This window comes from Protopterus annectens, chromosome 2.part0 (genome assembly GCF_019279795.1).
Source record: "Protopterus annectens isolate FY-2018-M chromosome 2.part0, PAN1.0, whole genome shotgun sequence".
Lineage (NCBI taxonomy): Eukaryota > Metazoa > Chordata > Ceratodontiformes > Protopteridae > Protopterus > Protopterus annectens.
Genome location: NC_056728.1, coordinates 728,588,562 through 728,614,902, shown reverse-complemented (window position 1 = coordinate 728,614,902; position 26,341 = coordinate 728,588,562).

Here is a 26,341-nt window from a genome sequence, read left to right as displayed (position 1 = left end):
TCCAGGGTGCAGCAGACATGATGGCACAGACAGGTGTTGGTCCAGCTTCCACATTATCATCGCCATCATCATTATCATAATCAGAAGACTTCAGCAGTGCCCTAGGATGTGCTTGTCATCTATGTCTGATCGGCAATTGTCCACAGGTCCCATGCTCTGTCAAGATGAATTGGAACACATGACGGAAATTGTATATGCATACATGATACTACTTGCCTGCATAACATACCCACTGTGACACAATGAACAGGAAGAGAAGACTCCTCATGAAATGTTAAAATACATTATGACCATAGTCCAGTGTACCACCATATGTTATGTATGACAGCTTTCAAAACCATAACAATGAAGAGCAAAAGTCTATCACACCACACATTCCCATGAAGATTATAGCTGCCCTCAAAATAAAACTGATGTGCAAATCTGCAATCTAACATGCATCAATTAACATCCCATCCACTTGTAAGTTCTGCAAATAGAAATATGAGTCTCAAGGTGTAGTAGGATAGATTGAAGTTCTTGTTTAAAATAGAGTTAAATTTGTAATAGTGCAAACATTAACAAGTAGCGCAATTATAATCAACACAATTGCTGCTAATGAATGGCTCCTCATGCACACAGCACCTTCCCTATGTCACTTTATATATAGTTATGGACATGTCCAATAACAGAACATGTCAGGGAGAATGTATCTATCACCAATGTGAGCAGTTCGATCAAGGCTATGCAATAACATGCATAATACAGCTTAACCAGTGGGAATCATGACATCACCTGAACATTTGAATACTGGCCATGGCATGAAGCATGGCAAGCATAAGCAAAGCAAGCATACGTAACATATCCTGACATTTGAATGGAATCATGCCTAACACTGCCTCATGCCACATTAACATCACTGAAATCTGACAAAATAAAAGCTTGTAAATGTCAAGATAACATTATTATTGGGAACTGCACTGTTTAATAATGTTGTCTGCCTCAGTAATCTGTTCATCTGAGTGTCTGACAGCATTTCATTATTCCCTTTATTTTCCCTTGCATGTCTTCCCTGACCAGATATGTCTGTGCATTTATGTAAATTGTAGTCTCCAGTAAGTGACATTGTTAAAATGAAGACACCTTTGAGGTGACAGTATTTTGGAAACTAAGCAAGCCATATGACAAACATCTGAGCCAGGCAGCATGATAATTGGCTGACCCACATTAACATAATGAATACAACAGTGACAAATACTTATAATCCTCTGTCATTACAGCCTGTAACACATGAGAATCTATTATATGTTGTATTAAAAGTATTGTATGTGTACAGCTGTATACATGACCTACATACAATTAGTAGTCTGCAAAATGCAAACATGCTGATGATGCTTGCTGATTATGAAATGCTGCAAGGAAATGTCTATCTGCACAAGTATTCACAAACACAGGATACAAGTATGTTGTAACAAAAACACCCACTGTGTTGTAGGCAGATGCAAAACCACTGTTGAACTGAAGAGCATGCCATAGTTTGCAAACAACAGTGTGAGCACTGACACAGCAAACTACTGGGAAGCATGTCCACACACGGAAGTATGCCAACCCATGCATTTTAAACAGCAAGCAAAACACTACAAACTTGTATGTAAGCATCCACCTCAAAATATGTGTGTTAGAAACACAAACCTGACTGACATTTAGGTTGTGACCCACCTTTCAAAAACTATCTGCAGAAAACATGGCTTGATGCTAATGATATTTCGACATATCTGGACTTGAATCAGACTGTTAAGCAGAGCTATAGTGCAATAATTGCACTTACCTTACTGAAGCATGATAAGTATTCAGGCATTCTAAGGTATACATGGTAATGTAAAAAAAATACAGGCCTATAACAATGATCAGATGCATTTCATTTAATAAAACAGAAAAATTAAGAAACGTACTGCTCTCCCTCTGCTGTTTCTAAAGCCTGTGCATCTGCTCAATGCACAGGACTCGATTCTAGGTCTGGTCTTCATCACCTAAAAAAATGAAAAGTGCAACTATGAATGATATAGTCCTCAACGATATACATTGCTCAGCTCTTATATCTGAAGAACATCAGGCAATCAATATTCACATTTTGTAATGTTACACACAGGATTTTACATCTATGAACATATATTAGAAGCCATAAGATTCAAACCTGCCATTCTAATGTACATCTAAACTCTAACCTTGACACTTACCTTCCTAGCTGATGCATCTTGACTAAATGCATGTACTGTGAATGCAGTGAAAAGACTTGGGATTATGACATCACCTGGATGGGAATGTGCTAATAATATAAATCATGGCTTAGGATTTCAAAAAAATAAACACCTATTGGGCATATAGGTAAATACTTAGCAAGAATTAATTCATGTCAGCAGTGCGGTCACAACCTTTAACAGCAATGGAAAACCTTCATTCCTCAGACAGTGGGACAGTGTCATACATGGCAGAGCTTCTATTAACACAGCCAAAAAATGTGCTTTATATCAGAAACACTGTACGGTACATGGGAGGACTGCATTGAAAGATATTCCTTGGCAAAATGCAAATCACAAAATAAATGCATACATCACTGCATCTCTCTGTTCTGCATTTCAGCTATTACTCTGACTATCTGACTGCCTCAAAAGGTAAGGATATGGTGCTTGTTGAAGTGAATTTAATAATGAATGACAAAACAACAGTTGATAGAACTTTTAAAAGTAATGCTATATTGTTAAAACTTTGTCAGACATACAAGTCTGTAGCAAGCATAAGCATGTAGGAAGCTGTTGAAGACTTGGGGGGCAGAAGGTGAGGGGGCACTTAGTGATCTAAAAACAGCAATTTTTTATAACTATTTACTACCACAACATAGGTTCACTTGGAAGACTTTTTAAGCTTAGCCAATTCCCTTTTGGTTCTTAATTCTTGAATTAACATTTTCTGATTGGTCTTACCTATCCCATGGCTGATAATTGTATCTCAGCCCTAGTGAGAATAACTGTGATCATTCCGTAGATAATTTGAGGGGACCCATATAATGCTTGCAGCATTTAGGAACTGCCTCTATCCATTAGTGGCATGAGGGGCAATCCTGGAGTACATTTTCTATTAGCCAAAAAGACGAAAGTCAAACACAAAAGAACGAACCAGGGAAAGGCAACCACCTAAAAAGTCATAAATGAATATATTCCAACAAAATAAGCAACAAATCAAGAGATGATGTAGCATAAGCGCCTTTGTCCTTTTATTAAGAACTTCATCAGATAATGATTGGCTACATTTTCTATTACCCATCCTTAGATCCAAGTTGCATTTGAATATGGACGGATGAGCTTTGTTTTATTTTTATGGCTAGTCTGTTCTGGAACAGTGGTAGCCTCTGTGGTATATATCCATCTCTCCACAACATTCACTTTAGATACCTGGACTGAGTATTTCTGATGCCATTTGACTTGCTGATGTTCAGTAGGTCCATCTGTATTAGGTCGGAGGATGCCTTGTATGCCAGACATGTCACCTCTAAACACTCTGTAGGATACTGAGTATAGTAATAAAGCTTTGAGGTGGTCTGCAAGACCTATTGTTCAGGACTTGTATCCTTTTAAGTAAGATATCCCTGAAGGTATCCAATTGTTGCACGGGGCTGGACAGATACATGCCAAAGTGGGCATTATGCAAAATTATTGACCTAATGAGAGCTTTGTAAAGGGGGACAACAACATCTCTAGATCTAGCCATAATCAATTTGTTTATAAGCTGTGCAATATAGAAAGGTTTTCTTATGACACTGGGCACATGTTGGTCAAATGTTAGGTCACTGTACACACAAGTTCCCAAATGCCAAACAATTGGGTCAGTTCTCAGAGGGCATTGTCATGATTTTGACACCAGTTATTGTTTGGGACAAACCTTCCTGCATGATGGTTAAGTCATTTGGAGATTCAATAACTGTGACTAGCTTGCAGTTATCTCAAACTTAGATGGCCAAAGCCCTTTGGTATTTCCTGTTACTTTTGAGATGTATATGCCAAACAGAAAAAGTCTCAGCACCGAACCCTGGGGGACTCTATTGGTGAATAGTCTCTTCCCCTATTTTGATCTCCTGCATCCTGTGAGCAAGTTGGCAATTCAGCTAGTGAAGCAAGTGTTTGCTTCTCCTACATTATTCATCTTTTGTACTACACCTGAGTAGGGGATTATGTTAAAAGGCTTGGCCAGTTCAAGGTAATGTGGTGTGAACTGTTTTACCTTCAGCCATTGCTTTGGTAACAAGAGTAAAGCTTAAAATTTGCCCATGATTTTGAGCCCTTCACACTTTCCTCTGGGCTGTTTTCAAACACATTTTTAGGGTCATGCATACATGTATGCATTTTTTGATTCACCTTCCTGATTGTATTAAATTATATTCCTTGTATAATACAGCGCCATTTGTTAGACTGTGTTTTAAATTTGTAGTTTTGAGCAGTCTTCTAGTAAGCAATGAAACAAAAATGTATTAACCAATGACAAAACTACCCATTTCAGAAAATTTCAACCATAAAAGGCCACTCAGACTACTGACATTACAATCCACCAATATCAGTAAATATGCAAAATCTCTACAGAAGTCTTTTGGCTTTTCCCAGTTAGGGGTTGCCACAGCGGAACTCTGGTCCACTAATGATTGGCAGTGGATTTTTATTGTGATAAGTTGCCAGCCCGACGCTCAACCTTCAAAGAAGGCACATCTATCCTGCATGTCTTTAAATGTCACTTGACCACAGGGAGGACATGCAGACTCCACACAGAAGGCACTCCAGCCAAGAATCGAACAGGAGAACCTCTTGGTGTGAGGCAACAACGCTAACTGCTACACCACCATGGCTCTTAAATAATTCCACATTAAAGGGATCTCTAAATAATGAAGAGGTTGTTGCTAGGAAACAACTTTATATTTTATTGTTCCATCTACAAATAAAGTGTCTGATGCCCTTGAAGAATAAATTGCCTATGTTACATTAAAAAATGATAAGCTAGTAATATTGCAATAGGGAAAGGGTGGCAAACTGATAACAAGATCATAGTTACTAGGTAATGCCTCGAAAGGAGGACAATCAAAGGACTGCAGCATCCACTCCCTTTAAAGTACAACACAGTACAGTATCAGAAATCCATCTGCATACTATGGGAATAGAACCCACAGCTTTCTGCATCAAAAGTAAGGCTACTATCTGTTGTGCTACTTACAATGCAAGCAGACTGAATAAGCAGCACTAAACTTCTCCTCCCCTGAAACTTTTTATTTATTTAACATTTGTTTACCAGGAAAGTCCAACTTGGAACAAAGGCAATTTTCAGCAGAGGCCCAGGGAGAAATGCTCCAGATGCATGTCTTTGTAACATGGGAGGAAATCAGAGCCCCCAGAGGAAACCCATACAAACACAGAGAGGACATATAGACTCCACACAAAAGGCACCCCAGCCAAGAATTAAACCAAAAATCTCTTGCTGTGAGGCAAAACACTATCACTGCACCATCCACTTGACGCAACTAAAGCTCTCAATTTCACAGCAGAAGAAATCTGGAAAAAGCCAAAATTTATTTGGGGAGGGTGGGGCAAAGGCCAAAAGCCAGGGACAGATTTTAAATATTGCTTGTATAATCTTAGAACATTGCTAAAATAGTGTTTTATGTTACCATGTGTTTCCCAAAAAGATAGCAAGACTGAAACTTAAAGGGCTATCATTATTTAGTGAATTCCATTCTCACTGATTTGCCAGAAAACCACAACTTTTAAAAGGACAGACTAAGCTCCCTGGATCACCAGTGGTGATGTGGCTAGAGAATGCAGTCTCCTGCACCTAAGGTACAGGGTTTGAGCCCAAGTAATTCTAACCACTAGCCATAGGGGCGTTTTACACACACACACACACACACACACCTATATATGTTGTGTTACAAAAGAAAGAACTGGCATGGAGACAGATGGAGTCATACGTCTCCCCCCACTCCAATGGCTAGTCAGGCATTCAGTGCATAGCTAAAATACTGGTAATACAGAACAGTGTCCTTTACTATGGTACATGCAGTTCTTTTAGTCATATGGTCTATCACTTACAGGTCTTATATCAGCAGACCGATCTCCAAATCCAGTTGCCATTCTTCTCCTAAAATGTAGATTGTGTGGCAGAGGAAAATACTTTCAGTGGTCTAGTAGATCAGGACTGTCCTCCATTGCTGCTTGGCTGCTTTCAACAAACCTATATGCATGCACAAAGGAAAGGATAGGAGCAGCAGAGCCAGTCTATAGATCATGGCCCTGCTTTACCCAGCCTCCTGTCCATTAGCAGAGACCACACACAGATATATATATATATATATATATATATATATATATATATATATATATATATATATATATATATATATATATATATATATATATATATATATATATATATATATATATGCATATCCTCTAAACAGACACTCTCAAAATTGTGCATACATGCACACACATGTATATATATATATATATATATATATATATATATATATATATATATGTGTAGGCACAACGATGAACAGGCAGATACTCTGAAAAGAGATGCATGAATGCATAGACTCTCAGAGAACCCCACACACAGTGCACATATGCAGATGCATGCGCAGATATATCTACTATCTATATAGAGAGAAATATCTATATCTATATCAATATTTCTCTCTCTCTCTATCTATCCATCTATCTAGCTATCTATTGGTTTAGATAGATATGCTATCCATACACTTATACAACATCACTTACTTGGTTTGGCAGTCTGAGCAGTGTACCGATTAGCTTCCACTAAAATGTATTCCTACTTAGTGCTAAATACTGGTGAGCATTTGCGCATTTTCTGAGCTGCTCTAGTGGGTGACTTGCATAGTACAAACTTGTATGACTTCCATACTATGCAAGTTTCCTACCTGAACAGTGCACTGGGCTGGTATTGGGGCCTCAGTAAGATAGGCCTAGCACTCAAACTACCACATTTACATGAGGCTCTGAAACTTTGGCCATGGATCAGTGAGGGTCACTATGAATTGGGAAAGCCTTACACAGTGTGGAAAGCAATTTGCTCTGGCTCCATGCTGTACAGGTTATCTACAAATCCTGTCACCAGTCACTGAGAATACTCCAAATAATACATAAACTTTTGTTGTGAAAAGCACTGAATCTTAAAGCCTAAAGAATTAATGCACAGAACTGAAGTATTCTACCTGGTAAACAAGCTTAATAAGCTACCAAGGCACAAAACAAGTAAAATGTTGCCTGCTGGACGCAGTGACCTTCATTCTCATGTACTGTAGTAATTAGTTAAATCATGGAGTCACTATAGGTGCACATTGAAGCATAGAAAGGAAGCTATTCATTTTAACAAGAAAACTATGTTAAAGAAACATGATCCAGATAAATGGAAGCCATCTCTGCAGTCTGAACTCATAATGATTTATAGAATATATTTAGCAAGCTTGATTTAAACTCAAGAGTCCCAAGTGTTATATATCTTTCATGAGAATAATATGGTAAAGTGACTGTACAGTACATTAATTTATTTAACATTTGTTGACCAGGAACGTCCGACTAGGTTCCACAGATCCTGTTTTCAGTGGAGGCCCGGGGAGAAATGCTCCAGAAGCATGTCTTTAGAATGTGGGAGGAAGCCAGAGTACCCAGAGGAAACCCATGCGAATGCAGGGAGAACATGCAAACTCCACACAGAAGGCACCCCAGCTGAGAATTGAACTGGAGAACCTCTTGCTGTGAGGCGACAGCATTAACCGCTGCACCACTGCACCACCCAATGCATACATACTCTTCACTATCATGTATCTTCCTGAGTACATCTGAAATCACAGGCTTTAAAACAATACCTCCACATTTGCCTGTAACTAAATTTCAGATAACTACTCCTTGAGCATAACAGATATTCTTTAGTTTACTTGGTATATGGACACTGTGTTCTGCCTTGCTTGCCATGTTTGCAGACCTAAGGCAAGTTGAAATTTTTTATATGGATCATTAGGCACAAATCTATAAGAAAGTGAGTTGTGACATAAACGGACCCTGCTCAGCATGAAAAACATAAACATACCCTGCTCAGCATGAAAAACATAAACAGACCTGCTCAACAGAGCTTCCTTCCAGCTCGGACCTGCATAATAGAATAAACGGAGCTTCCTTACAGCTCAGCCTGCATAACAGCATAAACAAAGTGCAGCCTTGATGCGATCAGAAATGCAGCAGCAGGTTCCACACACTTTTGTGTTTGAATTGATGTTGCACACATGGGTCTGCCTATAGGACTTACAGCTGTTAAAGTGGTGGGCTGCTCCCTCCCCTTTGCTCTATAGTTCCGTCATCTTTGGTAACAAGCTTGACTAAACCTGCACTTAAAGTGCTGCTGGTAACAGACTGTTACGGATTATGAACATATTCATAGGAATTTGAAGAGTAATTGAGTTATTTGCAATAATGCACAAAATAAACGTTAATATCAATAAGCAGTTATGTAAAGAAGAATATTTGACTATGTGTGAAAAAAACAATAAAACAGTTTAATAATATGTTTCCCCTATGTGGATCTGAACCTAGAGTACACCAAGATGCAAGTATTCTAGCCAGTTTTCTTACAGACTGAGCTAACAAGCAGCACATACGTCACATCTTATAGGCTGGTGTGACACTTTATCACATCTTATTTGTCACTTATCACATCTGATAGGCTGGTGCGACAGCAACAATCTGGCCTTAAATGTAAGCAAAACCAAAGAATTAATGGTGGGCTTCAGGAGGACTGAGGAGATGCATCAACCTCTGGAAATTAAGGGGGTGGCAATGGAAAGAGTCAAAAACACCAAGCTCCTGGGGGTGCACATCTCAGATGACCTATCCCAGTCAACTCATATTAGCCACACAGTGAAGAAGGCACAAGAACATCTGACTTCTCATAGAAACTGAGGAAGGCAAACCTGTCTCAGTCCATCCTCAAAGCTTCCTACAGGGGGACCATTGAGAGCAGCCTCTAAAATAACATCAGAGTTCGGTATGATAACTACAAAGCATATGACTGCAAGGTTCTCCTGAGGGTAGTGAGGATATGGAAAAAGTCATAAGTTCCTTGCTCCCATCCATGGATGATTTGCACAAGACTCGGTGTGTGGGAAGGGCTAGGAAGATAATCAATGATCCCACACACTCTGCCCATGGCATGCACTTCCACCTTTCCTCAGGCAGGCGGTACTGCAGCGTACACTGCAGAACATCTAGACTGAACAGGAGCTTCTTCTCTCTATCCATAAGGCTACTGAGCTTAAATGCCAGGCATGACAGTGAATTATTAGATTGGTATGCCACTTGCTGTAAGGTATCAGCTATAGTAATCACTCTGGCAAATTGCTTCAATAACTGGTATAGCTAGCCTGATTTCTTATGCTATTACTTCCTGAATGTGCAATAGTCAGGAGTGAGTCACCACTCCATACTTGTGCAATATGAACATCAGAATATATCATACTGCAACTGATGAAGTGCAATAGTCTAAGCAATCTTGAAGTCATAGTCTTGCAATACCTACTGGCATAATATTGTCTAATGTCTTCCTGTCCAATTGTGGTAATTTATTGTGTTGCTAATATTTATTTATTTATTTATTTATTTATTTTACATTTGTTAACCGGGAAATTCCGACTGGACCAGGTCCATTTTCAGCGGAGGCCCGGGGAGAAAAAGCTCCAACATCAAGTTATATAAATACAGTACATCCAGCATAATACACAAAACAGGTTACATCATGTATGCTGAGCATAGTAATATAACAAGAATTAATAAAAAAACTCCAGGTAAAAGATATAGAACATGGGTAAAAAGACAATGTCAGTCATACTTTGGTAAGAAAAGAAAATATATCAAGTAAGATTCTACAGTTAAAAGTACCCTTTCAGATGACCAAGCCTACAGGGGATCTGAGCTCCAGCATGTGATCAGAGAGGAATTTGGGGAGTTAATAGTAGTATGGGTAGGGTTATGTGATACAAGGGCATAACCATGTACTAAGAAGGTGCGATTTGAGGGAGTTTTTGAATATGGATGTGGAGGGGGCAGTGGACACAGATAGGGGAAAAGAGTTCCAATTTCTGGCAACGGTGTGGGAGTAGAGCGCTTTCCCTGCATTATTGTAATTTTAATTACTACTTTATGTGCATTAGTCTTACTGTCATTTAGACTATGTGTTCATTGTTATGTCTTGCATGGGGACCAAAGCAATGTAATTTCATTCAGCTTGCACTGCTCTGTATATCTGATCGACAATAAAGTTTACTTTGACTTTGACATTTCTTTTTAACAAACAGGTACTGCTTGTGTTAATTTATATTCCTGCGGTTAACAGACGAATACAAAAACTTCTAACATTTATTGGCCATTACAATGTAAGGATATAACAGCTAGCAACAAATAACTGAAAACATATTAGTAATCAGTTGGACAGGCATTCCTCTTGGCTTAAACAAATGAGACTGTAGTAAGAATGTTCACTTTATTAGATGGAATTAAGTAAAACAGTTATGAGTCACTATTCAGGCACATAGGTAATACTGTCATACTATAATGGATAACTATGAAATGCATAGTTAGCAGCAGCTTAGGTGTTATGGGCATCAGTGATACATGACTATAGTGGATGTGTGAAATGATGTTGTATGTTGGAAAGCAGGTGTACATCTACAAAATTCACAATTATGTACCTATATTATAAACATTATTAAATAAATTAACAGCATAGAAATAGAACCCATACTCATATGAAGAATAGTTACATGTGCTTGTAATTAGCCAGATGACCTAATTGTCAGAACAGCTATGCACTGGTTATAAAAGCCATGTATCTGATATATTTGGAAAACAGCTTTATCTCTAAATTCCGTAGGAATGCTCAGCTATATGTAGGATTGTGACACTTACTGTAGGAATTCACTGGCTGTCTTCTCATCTTGGTGACCCTCTGATGAAGCTTCTCTGCATCACTCCATTGCAGGTCATCACATGATGGCAAACCTGCATGCCAGTTCTTTAGATTACCATATGTCATCAATGCTGCCTTGCAATCTGGTTCCAGATGTCAATATTCATGAAGTTCTTTGGCCTGGTTCTCATTCAATGTTCCACTCCACTGTAGATTATTGGTATCTGCATGGTCTCCTCCTTGACCTAATTGGGCACCCAGACATGTCCAGCCTCCTAGAAGTAGCCAGCTTAATACTCCAATGAAAAATGTAGTATAAATGGAAAAATGCTGACTGAGGTCCCACTCTGCAGGTAGCAATGACCTGATCTGTAAATGTATCAGAACCATTATTTAAAAGTGCTGCTTATGTCATGTTATTAGAAGATAATGGACACATGATACACGTGGTACCATTTACTGATACTTATTGGGGACTTGCGTGGAGCACCAGCCTGCTATGCTGAGCTGTTGGTTAATGCCTCAGATTTCAAGAAGTTATTCAAAGATGTGCAAATGGGATTCCAAAACCTGACATCTTAATTAACTTAAAGATGGGTGCACATTAGGTGCTCTTGCTTTCAGTTATACCTGAGTCATCGGAAGCTAATAAGGTAAATTGGCACCTGCCAGCATTTCTGTTCCGGGGAGTATTACCTCTGTTAACATTACTCGTTCTCTAGTGCTAATGTACCTGTTTAGAGTTGTTCTTATTGAAAAAGTGTGCTTTAAGGCAAATGTTTGTAACTTACTGGAGTTCTGTCCAATTTACCTGTATGCATACAGGTGTTGCCATCTGCATTAAGGGCATTCATTCATTTCCCATATGCAGTTGTATAGATAGATATACGTGGCTAAAGTGAACATTGCATAAAGATGGATTCATGTATCATCTGTATGTCCTATGGGTGACTTCATAGATTCTGTGGTATACATACGGAAACCTTTGGATTCCGACAGTATCCATGTATTACTATGTCCTTTTGATGTTACAAATATTTCTCCATTGATGGTTCTTAACACAAGCCTCATAACTACTGGCTGTGTATAAGAAGGATCTGTACTATCAGTTGCCTGCTTGTGGATACTAAATTTTTCTGATGCTTTCCATAAGTTGTTCAAATGTCAGTTTGTGTTGTATTTGACTGTAAAATGCATGCAGACTCAAGTGTCATGATGTTGTTGTCTTTGTACTTCCCTTCAACAAGTATGTTTTGCAAGGGGTCCGACTTCTACATACAGCCTCTATAGATATCACAAGTTATGTTGATTTTACAACTGTTATGTATGCAAACATTGGTGCTACTTTTTATATGTCACATTAGTATTTGTCAGTCAGTGTTTCAAAGACTTTTGCATTGCACAGGAATGCATACAGTGCGTGGAGACATACGCTGTCCAAATAATCATCTGTGTAAATGGGACCCACAAGAATACAATCATATACATAGCATTGTCTTTCAGATGGAAAATAGACCTAGGAGCAACAATTCCTCCCACAGGAAAATTACATCATGCTAGATGCTGTGCAACAACATGGACAGAGACTCCTTAGATGTGCAGGGAATACAGTATGGAAGAAAGAAGTGTGGGCTGACATCACCAACATGATAAATGCAGTTGGATGACACTCAGTACATCAGTGATACTATGGTTTTGTTATACCATATTCTGAAATTGTGTTAGAGCTGCTAGTTATGGTAGTTTTAGTCAAGTCCATGCCACCAGCTAAAAATAAGAAGATTCTGGTGATCAAAGTAACCAGGAAATGTAAATAAGTTTGCAATAAAACTTGCACAATCAGCTATTAAAGTGTGTATATTAACAAGTACAATTTTCTTTCTGTACCTGTTTGGATTCAGCAATGCATCCTCTATCATTTATTGAATATCCTGAGAACCTGTTTAATGTTTTAATAAACATAATTGCTAAACCTTTTTTGCAGACTTTGTATAATTGGTTAGCACATTATACCCCGCTCTATAAACAGGAAGTTTGTTTCACCACTTTTAAGATTTTTTTAAATGAAAAATTGGTTTGCCTATATTTTCACCATTTGACCACACTATTTATAATGCTGGCATTCCAGTTACTGAAGGAGAAACCATTATAAATTCACTAATATAAGCAGAAAAAATAATAACTATTGACTGTATTTGTGTAGTGATATTACTAAAAATATACACTAGACATAATTTACCCCATACCATGGTCATTTCTACAAATTAAAAGGGGTGTAAACATGTAATATAAGTTCTTAAAACCTATAAAAAATCCTGGAGCCTATAGGAGCTACATAGACCATACTGATATATATCTAAAACATATTTCAAATAATTATAACTCCAGCTATGAAGCTGGAAATTTCTCTGATATAATATCCAAAAAGAAAACTTTAGTGTACTAACATTCCTCATGCATCGTATGTGATAAATGCTGTGTTGTTGGATGTCTAGGATGTAGTCTTCTTTCGGCTTTTTCCCGGTTAGGGGGTGCCACAGCAGAACTCCGGTCCACTAATGATTGGCAGTAGATTTTCACAAACGCTGAGGTGCCAGCTCAACATTCAACCTTCAACGAAGGCACGCCCATTTACGTTGGATGTCTAGGATAAAAAGCATTATTTCACTTTCAATAAAGTTGTATAAGTCCAAGCTAATTTTCATGGATGTTAGATGCATTTTGCGTATTTAAATTTTGAAATGTAAAGCTGAAGGTGTTTTATTTAAATGTCATTTTTTATCTAAATCAGTTAATTCAAATTGTCGGTCCAGTGCAAGTTGTATAATTGTGAATTGTGGTTATTTCAATATATTATGTAAGTAATTTTTTGTTAAACTGATAATATATAATTAGTGTGACTGAATGTAAGATTTACAACAAACTGAAGTGCTATAAATATAGCAAGATAAAGAAACTGGAATGTATTCTCCTACATCCTTGTGAACATTTGTTTTGAAGTACATTTAGATTCCATTGATGATTACATTCTTTTATTTTGTGGCAGGGATTGAATGGAAACAATTTTGGGTTTGACAATTTGTAGCTACCTACTAAGTGTGTTTCTTTCACTAGAAAGGGAGACAAGGTAATTCATTATTTTGCTGGAGCTGTTTTCTTTACTGCTAGGTTTTAATTTACTTTGCCACTAGGAACTGTATGCTATATATTATTGCAGGTGTCATGTATTCTAGAATCTCTTTACCAGAGAACATTCTATTAGCTAACTTTCAAATAACAGAAACACATTCATAGTGTATTTATTAACTATGAATATGTTTCTGTTATATATACTGGTCATATGTTATGGCATGTCATAGCACATATTCCACTGCTGTATTGTTAGTACCTGAGCATATAACTGGTGCCTTACTCTTGCATACTGCAATTTTTTCTCCTCAGGTTTTTTGTTGCCATCATGATGTGTGTGTTTGTGGTTTATCATTGTTTCAGCTCCGATTTCTGGGGTGCTAGAGGCAAATGTTCTACAACCCAGCTTGGAAGTCTACCATGGTTTAGTAGTATGATATTGTACAGGATTGCACACATAGTGACCACATGAGATATTTTCTCAGGTCTCCAATGCACAGCACCCCCTGATGCATCCAGACACCTGAATTCAGACTTCAGCAAATAAAAGCTCATTTGTCCACATTCCTGCTGAAGCTGTCTGCCTAAGTGAAAACTTCCCCTGCAGGTGCTCAAGGATGATGTACATGTACCATTTACTGAGGCTCTAGGAAATAATTACCGTCATGAAAGCACATAAAAGTACAGTTTTCTACCTACCATAAATGTAGATGTCCGATAGATATGCAACTGCAGTCCTGACATATGGGTTGTCCTGCCTCAGGCAGCCCTTCAGTTGGCCAGATTCCAAAGTCTGGGTCCGGCGTTGGCCGATGTCGCCTCCTCCCCGACGTCAGAGCGGCTGGAGTATAAAGGCATCAGCTGACGCCATCTTCTTCAGTGTTTCTTGCCCCAGATTCCAGGTGCCCTCCAATGAAGGCTAAATTTGGTGAATGGATAAACAGATAAAACCAGACATGCACAACAGTAATAAACAGATACACCATAACATATATCCCCAGCTGATAGGTAAGGGGAGAAAGGACCCAACATGGGAAAAACAGAGGGGTAGGAGGGAGGGAAAACCTGACTGCAGTTGCATATCTATCGGACATCTACATTTATGGTAGGTACAAAACTGTACTATGTCCTTCAAGAATGCAACTGCAGTCCTGACATATGGGTAGAATACCATAGCCAAACTGGGGGTGGTAGGACTAAGCAAGGGATGGTGTAGCTAGAAGGCCCTGCAGGACTGCCGAAGCAAAGCCTGCTCGGGATCTGGAGTATAATGGCAGGTTGTAGTGTTTGGTAAATGTATGCACGGAGCTCCATGTAGCAGCCTCTAGAATATCTTTTGTAGCCACTCCTCTTAGAAAAGCTGTGGATGTGGCCATAGCTCTGGTGGAGTGTGGTCTAATATTAGCTGGCACACTTTTTCCATGAAAAGAATAACAGAATCTGATGCAGTGTCCAATCCATTTTGAGATAGTGTGTTTGGTTACTGCTTTCCCTTGCACTCCAGCAGCATAGGCTACAAACAGTTGGTCAGACTTCCTGCTGGACTTTGTTCTGTCCAAGTAGTAGCGTAGTTGTCTGTGAATGTCTAAAGTATGCAGCAACCTTTCCCCTTTATTTTGAGGATTAGGAAAGAAAGTAGGCAGGTGAATTGCTTGGTTTAGAGACATTCTGGATATCACCTTAGGCATGAATGAAGGATTGGTCCTAAGGGAAACTCTGTCCTGATGAAAGATGATAAAGGGAGGAACTGCCATGAGGGCCTGTATCTCCGAGACTCCCCAACAGGAAAACCGTTTTCCAAGAGAGAAATTGCATTTCTGAAGATGCTGCTGGTTCAAAAGGAGGAAGAGTTAATTTTTCCAAAACATAATTGAGGTCCCATGCAGGAATTGGTAGCTTCCTTGGAGGTTTGATATTCTTTATGCCTCTTAGAAGCTGTCTTAGCAAAGGATGCGAGAACACAGGTGGATCACAGTTGTAATGTGCTGAGATAGCTGAAGCATGGATTTTGATGGAAGAGTATGAGAGGCCCCTGTGAAACATTTCTGCCAAGTATTCCAATATCTGAGGTATGTTCACCAATGATGCATCCTGGCCCTTGTTGACATTCCAGATGGTGAATCTCTTCCATTTGGCCGAATAGGTTTTTCTGGTGGAAGGTCTGCATGCCTCCAGCAAAATTTCCTGAACTTTTTCGGAGAGGGAGTCATGGGTCTGAGTCATGGAACTCTCCAAGCTGTCAGCTTTAGGGTTTGCAGGTTCTGATGAACAGTCTTGTAACTGTGTTGAGTCAGGAGCAGAGGCCATTGAGGCAAGGGCCACGGTTTGGAGTGAGTTATGCTCAATAGTAGTGGATACCAGTGTTGCCTTGGCCAGTCTGGAGCTATCAAGATTCCTCTTGGCTGTTCTGCCTTGATCTTCAGTAACACCTTGGTGAGCAAAGGTAGAGGAGGGAACGCATAAATTGTTAGAGCATTCCAGCTGAAGGAAAGAACATCCGTTCTCCAAGCTAGAGGATGGTGTGTCCTTGCGCAGAACCTTTCCAGGTGATGATTGAGATGAGATGCAAAGAGGTCTATGTCCGGTCTTCCCCATGCAGATGCTATTTGTGAGAAAATGCGTGGGTGTAGCATCCATTCATGTGGATCCAAGAAATTTCTGCTCAACCTGTCTGCCAGAACATTGTCCTTGCCCGGAACAAACTGGGATTGCAAGTAGATGTTCAGTTTCATGGACTTTTCCCAAAGAATCATTGTTAGTCTGCAGAGGGGGTAGGAATGAGTGCCCCCTTGTTTGTTTATGTACCACATGACAGTGGTGTTGTCTGTTCTTATTAGCAGATGACCTTGTTGAAGAGATTTTCCAAAGGCTTCTATTGCATGTATCACTGCCAACATCTCTTTTTGATTGATGTGCTGATGCATCTCCATGGGAGTCCATTGCCCTTGAATGCATCTGCCGTCCATGTGCGCCCCCCATCCAAGGTCTGAGGCGTCTGTTGTAATAGTTTGACTTGTTGGAGGTTTGTTGAAAAGCATGCCTTCGTTTAAGTGACTTGCTTGAGCCCACCACAAAAATTCCCTTTGCAGGCATGGTATGAGTGGTATTATGTCTTCTAGGTTGTGGCTGTGTTGCGACCACAAGCTTTTTAGGTACCATTGCAGCTTTCTCATGTGTAGTCTTGCCAGAGGGATTAGAAGAATGCAAGATGCCATGAACCCCAGGGCCTGCAAGGTCTTCCTTGCGGTCAGGTGGGTTAATTTTGCTAGGCTTCTGAAGTAAGCTGTTAAATGTTCTTATTTCTCCTCTGTGAGGAAAACCATTTGTAGCTGTGTGTCCAGTTTTGCTCCTAGAAATATAATCTCTTGGGATGGCAGTAATCTTGATTTTTGAATGTTGACTGTGTATCCCAAAGCCTGCAGCAATTGAATGATGTAATCCAAGTGTCTTATTAAGGTCTGTTTGCTGTCTGCTTGAATTAGGCAGTCATCCAGGTAAGGGTATATTTGAATCCCTTGGAGTCTGCAATGTGCCAGTACTGATGCCAGGCATTTCGTGAATACTCTGGGCGCAGTAGATAAGCCAAACGGCAATGCTGAGAATTGATAGTGCTCTGTTCCTGCAAGAAATCTGAGGTATCTTCTGCAACTGTGTCTGATAGGGACATGCAGGTATGCCTCCTTGAGGTCCAGAGTAACCAGCCAAGACCCCTTGCCCAGCATGGGAAGAAGTTGCTGTAACGTCAGCATCTTGAATTTTGGCACCATGAGAAAAGTATTTAGAATGGACAAGTCCAATATAGGCCTCCATTGTTTTTCTTTTCTTGGAACAAGGAACAGTCTTGAATAAAATCCCTGGCCTTGTTCCTGAGGAGGAACCTTCTCTATTGCTTTTATTTGTAACAGCTTTGAGACTTGTATGAGTGCCTCTGCCCTTTGATTTTGTGGCAGGTTTGGCATGCCTTGTCCTGTTGGTAAGGTATGGAAGTGGAACCTGTAACCTCTGTCTATTATGTCCAGAATCCAATTGTCCTTTGTTATAATGTGCCAGTATTTTGAGAATAGAGATAATTTTCCGCCTATAGGTGCTTCTCTTTGAGCCTTGGTAGGCGGAGTGAAAGGTAAGTCATTGTGATTGTCCCTGTGGTGCAGGTGTACTACCTGTGCCATTTCTTTGATTTTGTGGTTGCCATTGGCGTCCCCTGTAGGAGCCTCTGTATTGCCCTCTACCTCGTGCACGCCTGTTCTTTCCCCTTTGAAACTTGTCAGAGTCTGGAAAGGACCAATTCTTTGAAGGCCAATTCCGGCTGAACCTTGGGGCCTGAACCTGGAGGAAATCCTTTACTGTTTGAACTGATTTTGCCTTCTCTTCAATAGATTTCAACACATCCTGAGCATTAGCTCCAAAAAGCTTCTGTTTATCCAGAGGTGCATCCAGGAGCTTTACTTTAACATGATCTGGCAGAGGCTGTTCTTTCAACCAAGCATGTCTACGGATAACAGCCCCTGTCATAGCTGCCCTACATGAAGCCTCCAATGCATCATAACCACACTGTAGAAAATGATTACTAACCTGCTGGGTATTATGAACCAAATCCTGCAATGCCTTTCTATCTATAGGCTCAGGAGAGGCTATCTTTTTCTGCAAATCATCCAGTAAATAATCCTGGTACTGAAAAATATGAAAAAGGCAGTTAAGAGACCTCATGGCAAGGGTGGTAGAGGTATAGACTTTTTTACCCCATCTCTGCAGGGACCTTGCTTCCCTGTCAGCTGGCAGTGGATTCCTGGCTGAGGAGGTAGCCACTCCTTTGGGGCCCTGTGAAATAGTTTCTAGATCCACAGAGTGGGCCTTAAAGAGATGCTTGTGAGTGTCAGGGACCCTATAATATCGGTCCGGCTTGACAGGAGCAGGAGGGAGAGAATCAGGGGAAGCACTGGAGTCGGAGAAAACATCATCCAGGACATCCAAAACTGGTGGAATAGCTAAAGGTCTGTGCTGGGGTAACTTAAGGAAGGTACGTAGCCTTTTCCTGGAATCAGAAAATTCCTGACCCTGCCACTTAAAATGCTCCCTCATGGAGTGGAGGACTTCACCGAAAGAAAAATCCTCTGGAGGGGAGGCAGAGGGAATAGATTCCTCAGCATCAGAGTCCTCATAGGCCTGGAAGGATTCTTCTTGAGTTTCTGAATGCTCTGAATCCCCAGAGGCTTCATCTGAAGAGAGGTTGTCCGCCTGCTCAGTTCTAGGCCTTTTTTCTGCAGGCGGCTGAGAACCTCTGTCTGGGTGAGGCTGAGACCCCCTAATAAGAGAAATAAGATCTGCAGCCAGAGACATGATTTGTTTGTCAGAAGAAGGAGCCTGAGAAGCAGGCTTGGGATGGGCCTTGGCCTGGCTGGCAGCCTTAGCACATGCAAAGGCCTTGATTGACATGGATACAGGAGGCCTAGCTGCCCCACGTGCAGGGGTAACTTTGTCCACTGGAATAGTGTCGGGTAGATCCAGAACTTCGGTTTCTGGAGGAAAATCAACAACCGGCACCGGAGTAGCTTCCGAGACCGAGGGATGAGTTAACGTGGTGTCGTCGGCCTGGAGCGGTTGAATTACCGCTTCTGAAGGGACCGAAGCACTCGCGGAGGGCTTAGGCATTATATCGGTGGAAGACGCGGGCCGAGGATGTCGGTCCCGGTCCTTTCGTTTTTTGGTAGTTTGTGCTGTCGGTTGTTCCGACGGCATGCTCTAAGCGTAAGATTCGCCAAAAAAGTCTTCGGCAAACTCTGCCCGGCGCCTGAAAGTGCGCTTATTAAAGCAATCACAGGCGGCACAGGCCGAGACGTTGTGGTCTGGGCCCAAGCAAGGGAGGCAGTAAGAATGAAAGTCCTTATGAGGTATTTGTTTACCACAAGACAAACAATTATTAACTTTCTCAATTTGTTCTGACATCGGCTGAGGCAAGAAAAAATGTTCCCCAACGGGGTACTTAGCTTTTAGATGACTTCGGTAACTGAAAACACAGGGGCTGACCGACCAGCACTTGCGAACTGCTTCTGCTTCGGGCACTGCGTGGCAAGAAAGACTGAAGAAGATGGTGTTGGCTGATGCCTTTATACTCCAGCCGCTCTGACGTCGGGGAGGAGGCGACATCGGCCGACACCGGACCCAGACTTTGGAATCTGACCGACCAAAGGGCTGCCTGAGGCAGGACAACCCATATGTCAGGACTGCAGTTGCATTCTTGAAGGACATCACACATATGCTAGTAATAACATCTGATGAAGTATTTGTACTTCATTGTGCAGTCATCTACTAGATGTCCCTAAGGGACAACTTCCATAGGAACCTGTGTCACAGGACACATATTTGCCATACATTAGACTTATGTGCACTGTTAGAGAACAACAACATGATCTGAAGGCTCTTGCAGTCTCTGCAGCACACAACCTGAGACGTGATGGAATGTCAGCCGTTTCAGTTGATTTATTGCAGACTATCATACTTGTCAAATGCCCAGTATTTCACAGAATGTTGATATTTTTGTCTCATGTTTTTAGTCTGGTCATAAAATGTTTGGTTTTCTTATAAATCATTAAGGATTGAAGTCAATAAATAAAGACAGACATCTGAGTTTCAGACTTTGTATATTTCAGAAAATGCATGATAGTGAAACCCTTTTATTCTAGCAGCATTCAAAGTTTATAAGAACAATATTTAAAATCTGCCTGTGACTTTCAGTCTTGCCCCCCCCTCCCCATCATTTTTTTTTGCCTTTGTTCAGAATTCTTGTGCTAAGTGATTGAAAGATATGCTGAACAACATCCCCAGAAGGCATCTTCAAAGTGATGTCAATGTATCAGTGGCTCTTAGGACACCTGGGAGGTGGTACACTTCCTCAAAGAACATCTCCAAGGCACTCAGCTGCTGTCAATCAGAACTTTAAATAGTTCCTAGTCTTACAACACATTACTGCCTGGAACTTGCCAGGATACAAGAGGTAGAGGTCTAAGGCACCCTGATTGTTTCAGCCATATGTTATTGGGATGGTTTAGATGTAGGTATATCCAGTAATAACCAGACTTTGGTCTGTAGAAAAATGGAGTTTTTGTGCTGGCTTTGGGACAAAACATACAAACAAATCATACAAAGCTGTCTTTATCTTTGTAACGTTATTATCTGTTAAAGAATAGGCAAATTGTACATTAACTCCTGATTGGACAATGAACATTCTTCAGTAGGGTATTAATATACAGGTAATGCCCACTGAAACATGAGTCCACCACTTCATGGCAGTATATTAAGGTGTCTTGAAATGTAAGCAGTAAAAAAAAAAAACATATGATCATCATTTTTTACACTAGCTAAACAGTGCTTTCCTGTTTAGGGGGTACACAATTAAGATAAAAAGTAAAAAAAAAAAAAGAAAAACAAGTGTGTGTGTGTGTGTGTGTGTGTGTGTGTGTGTGTGTGTGTGTGTGTGTGTGTGTGTGTGTGTGTGTGTGTGTGTGTGTGTGTGTGTGTGTGTGTGCATGTGTGTGTGTCTGTGTGTATGAGATGGAGAGAAAGAATGAGAAGAGGGACAGAGACAGCTCTGACTGCAACAGGCAGTCAATTATCAGGGAAGGTCTTAAAATCAAAATATATGGCATTTCACAGTGCCCTTGATCTTCAGTAATTTTTGAGGAAATCATTAGTCAGAGAAGAACTATGCTGCAAAATGAGGGACACTCAAGGGGGAGCTGCAGTGTCTTGCGTTATATCTTTTTTCCCTTTTTTTTTTTTTTACAAGACATATTTGAGGATATTTTCCCTACTCATTCTAGCCACTTTATGGTTTGTTAAGCTTGCCACCTCTCTGGTAGTTTACTGTTAAGGTTGCCATCTATCCGATAGTTTTCCAGACTATCCAGAAATCAGAATGATTCTCTGGTAGTCCTGAAAGCACTGTGCAAATTCTGGTATTCTGTTAAGCAGCATGAACAAAATGGCAGAGTTTTTAAAGAAGCAACTTGTTTTGATTTTTTTTACCAGAAAAAAAAATCACTAAAATGATGTGGTAGAGTCAAAGATTACCTAAAAATAGAGGAAATAAAGTACAATGATGCAAATAAGTCCAAGACTATGTTTAAAAAAAGACTCAAGAAGATGTTGTGCCCTGATGAAGTATATATTTGCATCATAAAATGGGCATAAGGCAATAAGGTGGGAGGGTGGCCTAATGGTTAAGGTATTTGCCTTACAAACTCAAGGTGCAGGGTTTGAGTCTCACAATGGATAATTGGCTAGGCTTAAAATAGCTCGCAAGGGCAGTTAGCTTAGTACTTATCTATGAACAATAACATGGCAGGAATGCTATGGGGATGGGAGAGTCATGGGTAGTTGAGGGGACATGGCTTTGGTCTGGTTTTTAGCATTGCAAAAGGTGGCAACCCTAGTGTGTGTGTGAACATAAAATACTTTGCTCATAGCTTGGATGTAAAATACGTTTTCCAGCAACAATTGCAATTAGCATGTTTGAAACATTAGGTACAAGAACTATTTTACATCAAAAATATAAAAAAAATATTTAGCAATAAAAAAAACAATACAAAGCAATTCAGCATGTATCCCTTTCTCTAAGTACAATAATAGCCTCCAGGATGTATGTTATTGTGTAAATAACACCCTTCCAGGGGGTGTAGTACACCCCTGGGCATGCATTAACACAGTAATATACACCCTGTTAGGCATTATTGCTTGCTTAATGTTCTTCTTAGACAGCTGATTGAATAGGAATTGTTGCTAATGCCAAGGTGGTTGCCTGTTCAGCACAGGTCACTCAGCAGGTGACATCATGTCCTCAGTCATCAGCATCATTACTTGCACAGCATCAGCTACTACCAATTATAGCATGTTTGTTAAGATGTGAGCCATAGCATTCTGTATCAAGCAGCTTGTTTCATAAAGGTCAGCTGTTTTTAACTTATACTTTATAACAGTGCCATTTTTTGGTCTCGGCATTGCCTGCAAGCCAGCACTGTTATATTGCATACCTTGTCATTTGAATACATTACCTAAAGCTAATTTTTATGAAATCAGCAGCATTTTGCAATGTCTCCTGCTTTCTTCAAGTGTCTTGCGCAAAGCAACAATTGTTTTGAAATCTTATTGTAGTGTATATGTTGAATGTCAGTTGAGAGCAAATATTCATGCATGTACTGTAACTGCACATGGATGCAGGCTGTAGGGATATTTTTCAAGTTTTCACAAACTGAATTCTTGACAGGAAACTACATGAACTCCCAAAACAATAATAACTCCTGTGGTACTGGCAAAAACAATGCCAGACTTCCCAAACCAACTTTTATTTAACCAAATAAAAAAATACGAAGTCCAGTATTGTTTTTGCCTGTACCAAAGGAGTTATTATTGTTTTTACACTTTTCAAGTTTACATAATCCATGTTTATGGCACACAAATACTTTGCAAATGTTTAAATGCTTTACATTCAAGATATGTCAATGTGAAATCCCAATTTTTTTTTGTACAAAATTATTCCATTATAATTGACTCATTCTCGTTATGACATGTTTTCTACAAAAAGTATATTGTCATCTGTTTATTTGTTTTTTTATTTGTTTATTTAGTTATTAAGCAAGCTATTTAGTTAGTCAATCTTTGTTTTTATTGTTTTGTCTAAACTCCTGATTATATACTCTTAACGTCATGTAGGTAAAATGTGGTGAAGCACAGATCCACACTGGTCAGTTAAATGAAAGCAAAAACGGAGCACAACAAACACTGGCATCATGGGTTTATCATATCTGCATTCTGATGTGTGTGGTCTTATACTGCACATGTTGGATATAATGTCTCTAATAAGTATTGTTTTGTAGTGTTAGCATTCTCTACTATTACGATTCATTGCCACTTCTGTAGTACTCTGTCCACTTCACTGTAAAACATAGCTTGGTTATAAATGGAATGCAAAGCTAAAATCCAGATTAACTACATTGTCTATAATGTGTAAAATAACTAGGCCCTCTGAGGTAGAAGGGCAACACCTTGTAATCGGTTAGGATGTAAAAATGTGGCTTCATGGGCATTAAACTGTAACAGTCAAAAACAAAGCTGCTTGTCAGAAACCCATTGTAGAAAAGACATAATCAGTTCTTAACATATTGTTCACATGATGCTAATTCATAATTAAACTGTTCACACGTTTTATTCTATACAGCCATTTACCAGACTAATTGTTTAAAGTGTACTGTCACACTGCTCATACATCTATGTTTTGCAGTTAATTTCATTTCTGGATAAGCCCTTGAAATTAAAAATCATGAGCATATTGGCAAAATCAAAGTTCAGGACCCATTTTTAAAATGCTTTCCCCTTAGCTTTTTACCCTGCCCTTTCTGTTGGTCATAGTAAATCATCTCTTTCCTCTGTCTCTTTTTATTTATATACTTAGATATCAGCAATAATTTCCATATACCAGAAAATAATTTTGCATATTCAAACATACCATATTCTTTTTTAGAGGGATAGCGACTTAATTACATCATTGTATCAGTTTTCCATATGGGGTGTTACACTTTTGAAATACATTTTCTTACTGGGATATGACTCCCCTTTTGCTGCACTCAGCCTGGAAAAATGGTAAGTTATATACTAATGTAGGGAGTGAGGCATTGTGGGCACAGTTGTTCATGATGCCATGTTAAGATTTTCAACTTCAAGAAAAAAATTCAGGGCTGATGCTTATTTGTGGACATAACTGCAAAAATAACACACTTATTGCACCAAACAATGAAAAAATATCACTGAGGACTAGTTATTTACATTTGCTATGGAAAGTAAGACAATGCACTTTAAAATGCATAGGTTGGAACTGATTAAAATATTTAAAGGATGGTAAGCAAGTTAATCGGGTAAGTATTTTCAAATGAGGATAGATTGTTATCAAGAGATATAATAAACCAAGTCAAGACTTTGGTCTAAAAGACTATGAGAGTATGGCACACTTGAAAATTGCTCACATAAAAGAACAATTAAATAAATGAGGTTCAGAATTACAGCATTAGTTTGAATAAACAAACTGTAGACCATCTTGGCATTTTCAAAAACAAGTAACTGAATAAAAATTTAGAAAGGTACTTTTTTTTCCTCTCCTGTGATGAATGTGGTTTCCATTTTCACTGTCCTGATTTTAATATAAGTTGTTTGTATATAATGCTGTTTGATTGCTATCTGTCATAGCTGTCAAACTGATATCCATCATTGTCTTAGTTAACTGCCACTGTCATGTTGAATAAGCAAAAAAATATATATATATTCCATGTGGCTCAATTTTCTCCTGTTCCTTTTCAGACAGTGTTCACAACTCCTTACAGTTAGTGTCACCAGAAGGATTAAAAGGTCCCACTTTAACTGTCTCTTCAAACACAATGTACTTTCTTGCTTTGAATTTCTTCAACAAACAATGCATACATACTTTTTCATTCAAATAGCTACATTGAAGGGGTAGTTTAAAAAAAGCAAAACAACAAAAAAAAATATTATCAGACAGAATGCCACTACTAGCTTATTCAAAAGAGGCCATTGTCTTGAATGAAAAACTTGCTAACAATGTTTCATGATAGTAATACTGTAAACCAAGTTAACAAAAAGTAAAAGTGATATGACTAAAAGACTTCCCTCTTCCTATTGACTTTGACTCTGCTCCTCATCTGGGACTTAGCTTCTCCTAAAATCTTTCATTGTCGTCTTGTACCTCCCTTCAAGCACTAAATCAGTTATCTGCTTACTCCTATCTAATACTTCACTTTACTGTAATATTTAATCTACTATACCTACTTCTAATTTAACACAACAAATTACTTTTCCATCACTACTTCTATATTAACATTTAAACTTGCTTATCCCCTCTAACACTTCACTCTAATGTATTTCTTAAATTACTCCTACCTATCTTAAGAACCACTCTTCTGTCTCTAAATTAACTGTACCATGCTTGCATATTTTTTATGAATATCAATATAAATTTATTATACTGACTACTATGCTATGTATTCACTGAAACTGCATTATAACATTTGCTATTCTAAGTATCGCTTGCATTAACTTTGTTACCTTGGAGGTTTTTTCCCTGGCCTCTACTGAAAAAGGGAAGCCTGGTAAACAAATGTCAATAGATAAAATAAATGCATAAATAAATAATGAAATGTAACCAGAATACCTAAATGTA